General features: G+C 35.2%; 1 non-coding gene across 1 annotated transcript; it reads left to right on the top strand.

The window, feature by feature from the left end:
- Positions 1-3,432: 3,432 nt before the first annotated feature.
- On the top strand, positions 3,433-3,504 carry TRNAM-CAU (transfer RNA methionine (anticodon CAU)). The gene has a single exon. It is a non-coding gene; the product is annotated as a tRNA-Met (tRNA).
- Positions 3,505-11,760: the final 8,256 nt, after the last annotated feature.

The following is an 11,760-nucleotide window of genomic DNA, read 5'->3' on the forward strand; positions in this document are numbered from 1 at the left end:
ATCTTTGTATCTTTAACCTTTCTAGTTATAGATGTTTCATCCCTGATTCCAGCCTTACAATCGATTTTTCCTCCTTATCCTTATCATATGATTAGTCAGTTGAAGTGCAGAACACGCTTTTCAGTCCAGCCACTTTACTGTGTTTCTCAAATGATACCATTGAAATGGTGTTACCGGACTCCAACTGTAAGTATTTACACCTGGAGTGACAAGTCACCATCGGCAAGGCAAGTAACCCACGAGTAACTGAATTTGTCTTGGCTGTGACTTGCCCTTCCATTATCTATATATATTAAAATCTGACAGTAAGAATCAAAAGCCAGAGGAGGAGGAGCAGTACATATTGCTCATAATGTTTATGTATTGGCTTTACATCTCGACTAATAATTACACCTATGTCTTTCTCCTTCTTTGATAGTTCTATTTCTAAATCTTATGATGATCCTCTAATCTGCCTGCTATGTGCACAGGGTATATCATTTTGCGTATACCTACAGTGAATATCACTGGCCACCATTGTAAATGTACAACGAGACGCTGGTCATCTTTCTGCAGTCGTCTTGCGTCATCATACCAGTTGATAATGTTGGCTGATTTTGCCATCGTGAAATTGCGTTTAGTAATCAGTGTCTCTTATAGATATCCAATATCAGGAAAATCTATCAAACTCGTAAACACAATTTGACTGCATGTGCGAAAAATCGGATATAAGTTTCAAAGATTTTTCTGAAGAGAAGTATAGAACATGCACATATCATATCTATTGTATCACATATCAGTTCACCAGATAAAGACACCATTATAACATATTATGAAACTAATATTTGTCCTGATTCATGTACAAGGACCATCTTCTACACATGACCAATATTTCACAACCATCACAAAATGATTCACTGATAAAGCCAGTGTATGTAATGTCCTTCCTTTTCCTCAGCTCATTAGACATTTTCCGTGAGCCAACCTATATGTTATTTGTCCCCTCATTTGTGACCTTGTAGTTGTTGTACGGTGGAGTAATGCTTGACTTGCTATACTGAGGGACAGACACACTGACACAAGCCATGTTGTAGTTGTTGTACGGTGGATTAATGCTTGACTTGCTATACTGAGTGACAGACACACTGACACAAGCCACTATTGGCTAAACAGATAAACATGAAGGATTAGTTGCCTGAAAGAATGATTTATCTATTCAAATGCCTTAGTATCAGACATGATTACCAATTAAGACAACTGGTTTCCACTAAGAGAATCTCAAAACGTATAAAATTCATATGAAAATTTACATGGTCGATATATGTTCCATCAAGGGTGTGAATGAATAAATGTCTAACTTTTCATTCATACTCTCATCAATTCAACCTATGAAAAATATCTTCATGACAAATAAAGCCAGATAACAGTGTGTTATAAGACCAGAGCCCCTGCCAAGCTGGGACTTGGCCAAACATAAACAACCACTTTCTTATAGACGATTAGTCAAGGTTCTGGGTCGAGCACCAGGATCTATTGACCTCCGACATAATATATTTTCTCTGATCCTTCATCATCATCACCACACTCCCGGCAACCATCAATAAACCCTTCCCAAATTCCTCACTTCCTTATAAACTCGTCCCTGTAGTCAACAATTAAGAAACCTAAACCGACCAAAAAGCATTACGTTGTTCAACAATGTAAACCCCAGCTAGGGTGAGCCTTAGACACTCTTACGGTATATTGTGATGGACGAAGGATTTACTACCCTGGTAATGTATTACACATTTACTTATTCTAACAACCTTTCACTGAAAACCGTTAAATACATATGGCAAAAATGTATTTTACTTGTGGACTTCTAGTGAAAATACATGGGATATCGTATGCAAGGTAAACATTTGATACGATAATAAGATTTCATAACTTTTCTGGAGCACAAGGTACAGAAATATATGTAACGTGATATCGTTAAGATTAACATATCTAACATAAAGATTTCTATTTTGCAGATAAATGTAGAAATCAGTAATATCTTCAATAGCATAAAGATAATTACGTCATTATGTTGCAGGCTTTTTATCCGGGTTTTACACACTGAAAAAAAGTATTGTTTAGAGAAATGTAATGTAATTATTATCAACACAAGGTTCAAGGATTTTAAGTTATGAGTTTCTACTCTTCAAAATGTTAGCATCATCCACTGAGAAAACTTTGAAAAAACAGACTCTTATTTTGTGTGATGAGCACTAATGAAAAATTATTTACGTTTTCCTTAAGAATATTCTTTATGAGTCAAATGAAAGTATTTTGTTAGATAAAAAATACTTACATCAGAAACAACGAGAGATAAACAATCAATATTCATAAACTTTATATTTGATGAATTAAAGTTCATCAAATGACAGATAAAGATTATTATATACAATTTCCAACACTCTTATTGACATCACAAAACCAAATATGATTCATAAATTTTTCAAATCATCAAAAGTGAAAAGAAGAAGTCGTCCGGAGGTGACTTGTTACCCCCGGCGTAAACACTTATAGGCGGAATCCGGTAACACCTCTTGAATAGCATGTGGAAGACAGAGTAGAGTGGCTAGGCTCAGAAGCATGTTCTCCACTTCAACTGACTAATGATATGTTAAGACAACACAAACCACATACATCCATTGTGAGGACGGAATCAGGGATGAAACATCTATAACTAGAAAGGTTAAAGATACAAAGATGGTGAAATACCTTGACCCGGGATCAGTAGCACCTGTGGCAATGGACACACCTTTGTAATGCTTGATCACTTACAACTGATCAACTTTAATACGAAAGTCTTAGGTATTGTCCCTCAGGAAAACTTTGTATAAATATTTATAAAACACATATATATGTTAGATATACACTATCTCTAGAATATATCTTTACCTGGGACGTGTAACACTTGTGTGGATAGACACAACTTTGTAATGCATGATCCATTACACGATATGAACTTCACTAACGAAGAGTTATTCAATTCATCGTTAGAGAACAGTAATCAAATACCTATACAGAATTTTTGTGTTAGGTAAAAGGCATTTCTTGATAGTAAACAGAAGAAATTATGATGAAAGATAAAGGACGTAGAGGTAAAAATTTTGTTAAAAAGATGAAATACTCCTGCCTTAAACTAGCTCCTTGTATTGCATTTTCATTTAGATACCCGCATGATAATGCATTCTATTCTTTATAATCATAAATGTTTATGTTCTTAACACGTTTTTATCATTTCTTATATAATCTTAAGGATTCAGGTCTAAAGATCTTGGTTATAAACAACCATTATAATGCAAAACAGTACATATTCATCATAAACAATTCATTTATCACAATAACCATTATGTTTGTACCAGATTCTTTAAGTCCTCAGTCACGTTTGTTAATATATAAGAGATTTTTCCGCCATTGACAAGTGGCTCCGTGGTGTAGTGGTTAGCACATCTGCCTCATAAACAGTTGGTCCGGGTTCGATTCCCGGCGGGGCCTTTGTTTTAAGTATTTTTTTGTGACCGTAAATACTCGTAGGTAGGTTCTCTCTCTCTCTCTCTCTCTCTCTCTCTCTCTCTCTCTCTCTCTCTCTCTCTCTCTCTCTCTCTCTCTCATCAGCCGACAGGCAAGTTGATATGTGCTGGGTGGGTGGGTGGGTGGGGTGCAGAGTGGCTCGCCGTCATATGGCAAGAACTTCATCGCTCTCAGTCACGCAATCTACATTCATAGTGGCTGGCTGGAGAGAGAGAGAGAGAGAGAGAGAGAGAGAGAGAGAGAGAGAGAGAGAGAGAGAGAGAGAGAGAGAGAGAGAGAGAGAGAGAGAGAGAGAGAGAGAGAGAGATTTTGGCTCATGAGTTCATCTAACGAGATTTTGCCAAAAGGCAGGACAAGCGCGTAACGCTCTCCGCAGAAAAATATATTGTCACGAAGAAAAAGATCAAAGTGGTGGGAGTAAGGTGTTGTGATGTGTTATGTCTGGGAAGGAGAGGTTGTATGTTTGTGGAGTGAGAGCCAGCAGACAACGTCTGGGTGAGACAGGAAGATAAGAAAGCTGCCTGAGTCAGAGGAGTGGTAATTAACAGCCACTAAAATGCCACGTGGTGCCTGGAAACTGTAGTGACGTAAGTGACATGGGGGCCTGCATGGGTCTGGTGGTGGTGGTGGTGGTGGGGTTGTCGTCAGAGACCAAATATAAATGTTGATGTTGCATGACATTAAGGTGAGGCTGTTGTGTGGTGTGGCGGGAAAGGTAGTATAATATTGGAAGCTGGTAATGTGGTATCGTACTCAGGCATGAAGCTCTGAAAGATCTGTGTGGATGAACACAACGGCGCGACCTTCAGGTATTATGATCGCCTGAACTTTGACCTGACCATTAAGGTTATACGTGCATGTAAGTACGTAACCGTAAGTATGTTTTCCTTTGTCATTATGTGTTTACAGTATACATTTGACCAGCTGGTGATCTCAATGGTGTCTGTGCTAAGGCCTGGCGTAAACATTTGGACCTACAAGCATAAAAGAAAGTTCTGGAGGCAAGTGTAGAGAAGGAAATTCTTGTGAATATTTCATGTGTGTTTCCATCATGTAGACCACAGTGTTGTTGAGTCAGGCTGGAGGTTTGGAGTGGCAAAGGAGAGACTGGACTTGATGACTTGTGTAAGGGAACGAGAGACTGACGTGGTACCATGATTGAGATATTAGTATGTAATTACTCATCTTTCTCTTCCCTTGAAGAAATGTTTCTCCTTTGTAAGGCGCCAGTGTTTAGAATTGAGATTTTTGACTTGCCTGCCAGTTTGCATCTAGATAGACTTCATATTTAAGGTCAAGATGGTGATCAATACACCTGCACCCTGAGCCACCGACTCTCGCTCCACTTACAAGAAGGTGGAATCAAACATCATCATGAACAAAAGCATGGAACGAGACTAACGAGGGAGATTATAATGATTAACATCAAAATCATTACTAGTTGTAGTGATCGCAGGAGACTACAGAGATTAGAAGCCATTCACATAAGAGAGGAAACCCCTGTCATCCACATCCAGACAAACATGACCACAGCCTTATAGCTCTTTGATGGCCCGTCAATAGGACGGGGTCAGACAGAAGCCACTTGTAGGAAATATCTTGACATGAGACCACTAACACCTGTGACGATTGACACAAGTGTGTAATGCTTCGTGCAGTGCAGATATGACCATTAATAACACTGTGTTACGCTACGTCTTGGTATAGAACTGTAATGACCCAACTTTAACCTGACCACCACTTTGGCCTTCCACGAGATCGTCACCCCCCCCCCCCCCCTCCTCCTTCCCTTCCTTCATATTCATAATAGACTTTTCATTTTGTATTGTATGTCTCAGTATTGTTGAGGCTCAGCTAAGTGGTCATTAATTCCTCCTTGTATCTTGCGAACAACGAAAATCATGTCAGTATATAAGACGTAGTATGTACACCACATCACAAAATCATGTCAGTATATAAGACGTAGTATGTACACCACATCACAAAATCATGTCAGTATATAAGACGTAGTATGTACACCACATCACAAAATCATGTCAGTATATAAGACGTAGTATGTACACTACATCACAAAATCATGTCAGTATATAAGACGTAGTATGTACACCACATCACAAAATCATGTCAGTATATAAGACGTAGTATGTACACTACATCACAAAATCATGTCAGTATATAAGACGTAGTATGTACACTACATCACAAAATCATGTCAGTATATAAGACGTAGTATGTACACTACATCACAAAATCATGTCAGCATATAAGACGTAATATGTACACTACATCACAAAATCATGTCAGTATATAAGACGTAGTATGTACACCACATCACAAAATCATGTCAGTATATAAGACGTAGTATGTACACCACATCACAAAATCATGTCAGTATATAAGACGTATATGTACATACATCACAAAATCATGATCAGTATATAAGACGTAGTATGTACACTACATCACAAAATCATGTCAGTATAATAAGACGTAGTATGTACATACCACATCACAAAATCATGTCAGTATATAAGACATAGTATGTACACTACATCACAAAATCATGTCAGTATATAAGACGTAGTAATGTACACCAACATCACAAAATCATGTCAGTATATAAGACGTAGTATGTACACTACATCACAAAATCATGTCCAGTATATAAGACGTAGTATGTACACTACCATCACAAAATCATGTCAGTATATAAGACGTAGTATGTACACCACATCACAAAATCCATGTCAGTATATAAGACGTAGTATGTACACCACAATCACAAAATCATGTCAGTATAAAGACGTAGTATGTACACTACATCACAAAATCATGTCAGTATATAAGACGTAGTATGTAACCACATCCAAAATCATGTCAGTATATAAGACGTAGTATGTACACCACTCACAAAATCATGTCAGTATATAAGACGTAGTATGTACACTACATCACAAAATCATGTCAGTATATAAGACGTAGTATGTACACTACATCACAAAATCATGTCAGTATATAAGACGTAGTATGTACACTACATCACAAAATCATGTCAGTATATAAGACGTAGTATGTACACTACATCACAAAATCATGTCAGTATATAAGACGTAGTATGTACACCACATCACAAAATCATGTCAGTATATAAGACGTAGTATGTACACTACATCACAAAATCATGTCAGTATATAAGACGTAGTATGTACACTACATCACAAAATCATGTCAGTATATAAGACGTAGTATGTACACTACATCACAAAATCATGTCAGTATATAAGACGTAGTATGTACACTACATCACAAAATCATGTCAGTATATAAGACGTAGTATGTACACTACATCACAAAATCATGTCAGTATATAAGACGTAGTATGTACACTACATCACAAAATCATGTCAGTATATAAGACGTAGTATGTACACTACATCACAAAATCATGTCAGTATATAAGACGTAGTATGTACACTACATCACAAAATCATGTCAGTATATAAGACGTAGTATGTACACTACATCACAAAATCATGTCAGTATATAAGACGTAGTATGTACACTACATCACAAAATCATGTCAGTATATAAGACGTAGTATGTACACTACATCACAAAATCATGTCAGTATATAAGACGTAGTATGTACACTACATCACAAAATCATGTCAGTATATAAGACGTAGTATGTACACTACATCACAAAATCATGTCAGTATATAAGACGTAGTATGTACACTACATCACAAAATCATGTCAGTATATAAGACGTAGTATGTACACTACATCACAAAATCATGTCAGTATATAAGACGTAGTATGTACACTACATCACAAAATCATGTCAGTATATAAGACGTAGTATGTACACTACATCACAAAATCATGTCAGTATATAAGACGTAGTATGTACACTACATCACAAAATCATGTCAGTATATAAGACGTAGTATGTACACTACATCACAAAATCATGTCAGTATATAAGACGTAGTATGTACACTACATCACAAAATCATGTCAGTATATAAGACGTAGTATGTACACCACATCACAAAATCATGTCAGTATATAAGACGTAGTATGTACACTACATCACAAAATCATGTCAGTATATAAGACGTAGTATGTACACTACATCACAAAATCATGTCAGTATATAAGACGTAGTATGTACACTACATCACAAAATCATGTCAGTATATAAGACGTAGTATGTACACTACATCACAAAATCATGTCAGTATATAAGACGTAGTATGTACACTACATCACAAAATCATGTCAGTATATAAGACGTAGTATGTACACTACATCACAAAATCATGTCAGTATATAAGACGTAGTATGTACACTACATCACAAAATCATGTCAGTATATAAGACGTAGTATGTACACTACATCACAAAATCATGTCAGTATATAAGACGTAGTATGTACACCACATCACAAAATCATGTCAGTATATAAGACGTAGTATGTACACTACATCACAAAATCATGTCAGTATATAAGACGTAGTATGTACACTACATCACAAAATCATGTCAGTATATAAGACGTAGTATGTACACTACATCACAAAATCATGTCAGTATATAAGACGTAGTATGTACACTACATCACAAAATCATGTCAGTATATAAGACGTAGTATGTACACTACATCACAAAATCATGTCAGTATATAAGACGTAGTATGTACACTACATCACAAAATCATGTCAGTATATAAGACGTAGTATGTACACACATCACAAAATCATGTCAGTATATAAGACGTAGTATGTACACCTACATCACAAAATCATGTCAGTATATAAGACGTAGTATGTACACTACATCACAAAATCATGTCAGTATATAAGACGTAGTATGTACACTACATCACAAAATCATGTCAGTATATAAGACGTAGTATGTACACCACATCACAAAATCATGTCAGTATATAAGACGTAGTATGTACACTACATCACAAAATCATGTCAGTATATAAGACGTAGTATGTACACTACATCACAAAATCATGTCAGTATATAAGACGTAGTATGTACACTACATCACAAAATCATGTCAGTATATAAGACGTAGTATGTACACTACATCACAAAATCATGTCAGTATATAAGACGTAGTATGTACACTACATCACAAAATCATGTCAGTATATAAGACGTAGTATGTACACTACATCACAAAATCATGTCAGTATATAAGACGTAGTATGTACACTACATCACAAAATCATGTCAGTATATAAGACGTAGTATGTACACTACATCACAAAATCATGTCAGTATATAAGACGTAGTATGTACACCACATCACAAAATCATGTCAGTATATAAGACGTAGTATGTACACTACATCACAAAATCATGTCAGTATATAAGACGTAGTATGTACACTACATCACAAAATCATGTCAGTATATAAGACGTAGTATGTACACTACATCACAAAATCATGTCAGTATATAAGACGTAGTATGTACACTACATCACAAAATCATGTCAGTATATAAGACGTAGTATGTACACTACATCACAAAATCATGTCAGTATATAAGACGTAGTATGTACACTACATCACAAAATCATGTCAGTATATAAGACGTAGTATGTACACCTACATCACAAAATCATGTCAGTATATAAGACGTAGTATGTACACTACATCACAAAATCATGTCAGTATATAAGACGTAGTATGTACACTACATCACAAAATCATGTCAGTATATAAGACGTAGTATGTACACCACATCACAAAATCATGTCAGTATATAAGACGTAGTATGTACACTACATCACAAAATCATGTCAGTATATAAGACGTAGTATGTACACCACATCACAAAATCATGTCAGTATATAAGACGTAGTATGTACACCACATCACAAAATCATGTCAGTATATAAGACGTAGTATGTACACTACATCACAAAATCATGTCAGTATATAAGACGTAGTATGTACACTACATCACAAAATCATGTCAGTATATAAGACGTAGTATGTACACTACATCACAAAATCATGTCAGTATATAAGACGTAGTATGTACACCACATCACAAAATCATGTCAGTATATAAGACGTAGTATGTACACTACATCACAAAATCATGTCAGTATATAAGACGTAGTATGTACACTACATCACAAAATCATGTCAGTATATAAGACGTAGTATGTACACTACATCACAAAATCATGTCAGTATATAAGACGTAGTATGTACACTACATCACAAAATCATGTCAGTATATAAGACGTAGTATGTACACTACATCACAAAATCATGTCAGTATATAAGACGTAGTATGTACACTACATCACAAAATCATGTCAGTATATAAGACGTAGTATGTACACTACATCACAAAATCATGTCAGTATATAAGACGTAGTATGTACACTACATCACAAAATCATGTCAGTATATAAGACGTAGTATGTACACTACATCACAAAATCATGTCAGTATATAAGACGTAGTATGTACACTACATCACAAAATCATGTCAGTATATAAGACGTAGTATGTACACTACATCACAAAATCATGTCAGTATATAAGACGTAGTATGTACACTACATCACAAAATCATGTCAGTATATAAGACGTAGTATGTACACTACATCACAAAATCATGTCAGTATATAAGACGTAGTATGTACACTACATCACAAAATCATGTCAGTATATAAGACGTAGTATGTACACTACATCACAAAATCATGTCAGTATATAAGACGTAGTATGTACACTACATCACAAAATCATGTCAGTATATAAGACGTAGTATGTACACTACATCACAAAATCATGTCAGTATATAAGACGTAGTATGTACACTACATCACAAAATCATGTCAGTATATAAGACGTAGTATGTACACTACATCACAAAATCATGTCAGTATATAAGACGTAGTATGTACACTACATCACAAAATCATGTCAGTATATAAGACGTAGTATGTACACCACATCACAAAATCATGTCAGTATATAAGACGTAGTATGTACACTACATCACAAAATCATGTCAGTATATAAGACGTAGTATGTACACTACATCACAAAATCATGTCAGTATATAAGACGTAGTATGTACACTACATCACAAAATCATGTCAGTATATAAGACGTAGTATGTACACTACATCACAAAATCATGTCAGTATATAAGACGTAGTATGTACACCACATCACAAAATCATGTCAGTATATAAGACGTAGTATGTACACTACATCACAAAATCATGTCAGTATATAAGACGTAGTATGTACACCACATCACAAAATCATGTCAGTATATAAGACGTAGTATGTACACTACATCACAAAATCATGTCAGTATATAAGACGTAGTATGTACACTACATCACAAAATCATGTCAGTATATAAGACGTAGTATGTACACTACATCACAAAATCATGTCAGTATATAAGACGTAGTATGTACACTACATCACAAAATCATGTCAGTATATAAGACGTAGTATGTACACTACATCACAAAATCATGTCAGTATATAAGACGTAGTATGTACACCACATCACAAAATCATGTCAGTATATAAGACGTAGTATGTACACCACATCACAAAATCATGTCAGTATATAAGACGTAGTATGTACACTACATCACAAAATCATGTCAGTATATAAGACGTAGTATGTACACTACATCACAAAATCATGTCAGTATATAAGACGTAGTATGTACACCACATCACAAAATCATGTCAGTATATAAGACGTAGTATGTACACCACATCACAAAATCATGTCAGTATATAAGACGTAGTATGTACACTACATCACAAAATCATGTCAGTATATAAGACGTAGTATGTACACTACATCACAAAATCATGTCAGTATATAAGACGTAGTATGTACACCACATCACAAAATCATGTCAGTATATAAGACGTAGTATGTACACCACATCACAAAATCATGTCAGTATATAAGACGTAGTATGTACACTACATCACAAAATCATGTCAGTATATAAGACGTAGTATGTACACCACATCACAAAATCATGTCAGTATATAAGACGTAGTATGTACACTACATCACAAAATCATGTCAGTATATAAGACGTAGTATGTACACCACATCACAAAATCATGTCAGTATATAAGACGTAGTATGTACACTACATCACAAAATCATGTCAGTATATAAGACGTAGT

The sequence above is a fragment of the Panulirus ornatus genome, chromosome 5 (assembly GCF_036320965.1).
Source record: "Panulirus ornatus isolate Po-2019 chromosome 5, ASM3632096v1, whole genome shotgun sequence".
NCBI lineage: Eukaryota > Metazoa > Arthropoda > Malacostraca > Decapoda > Palinuridae > Panulirus > Panulirus ornatus.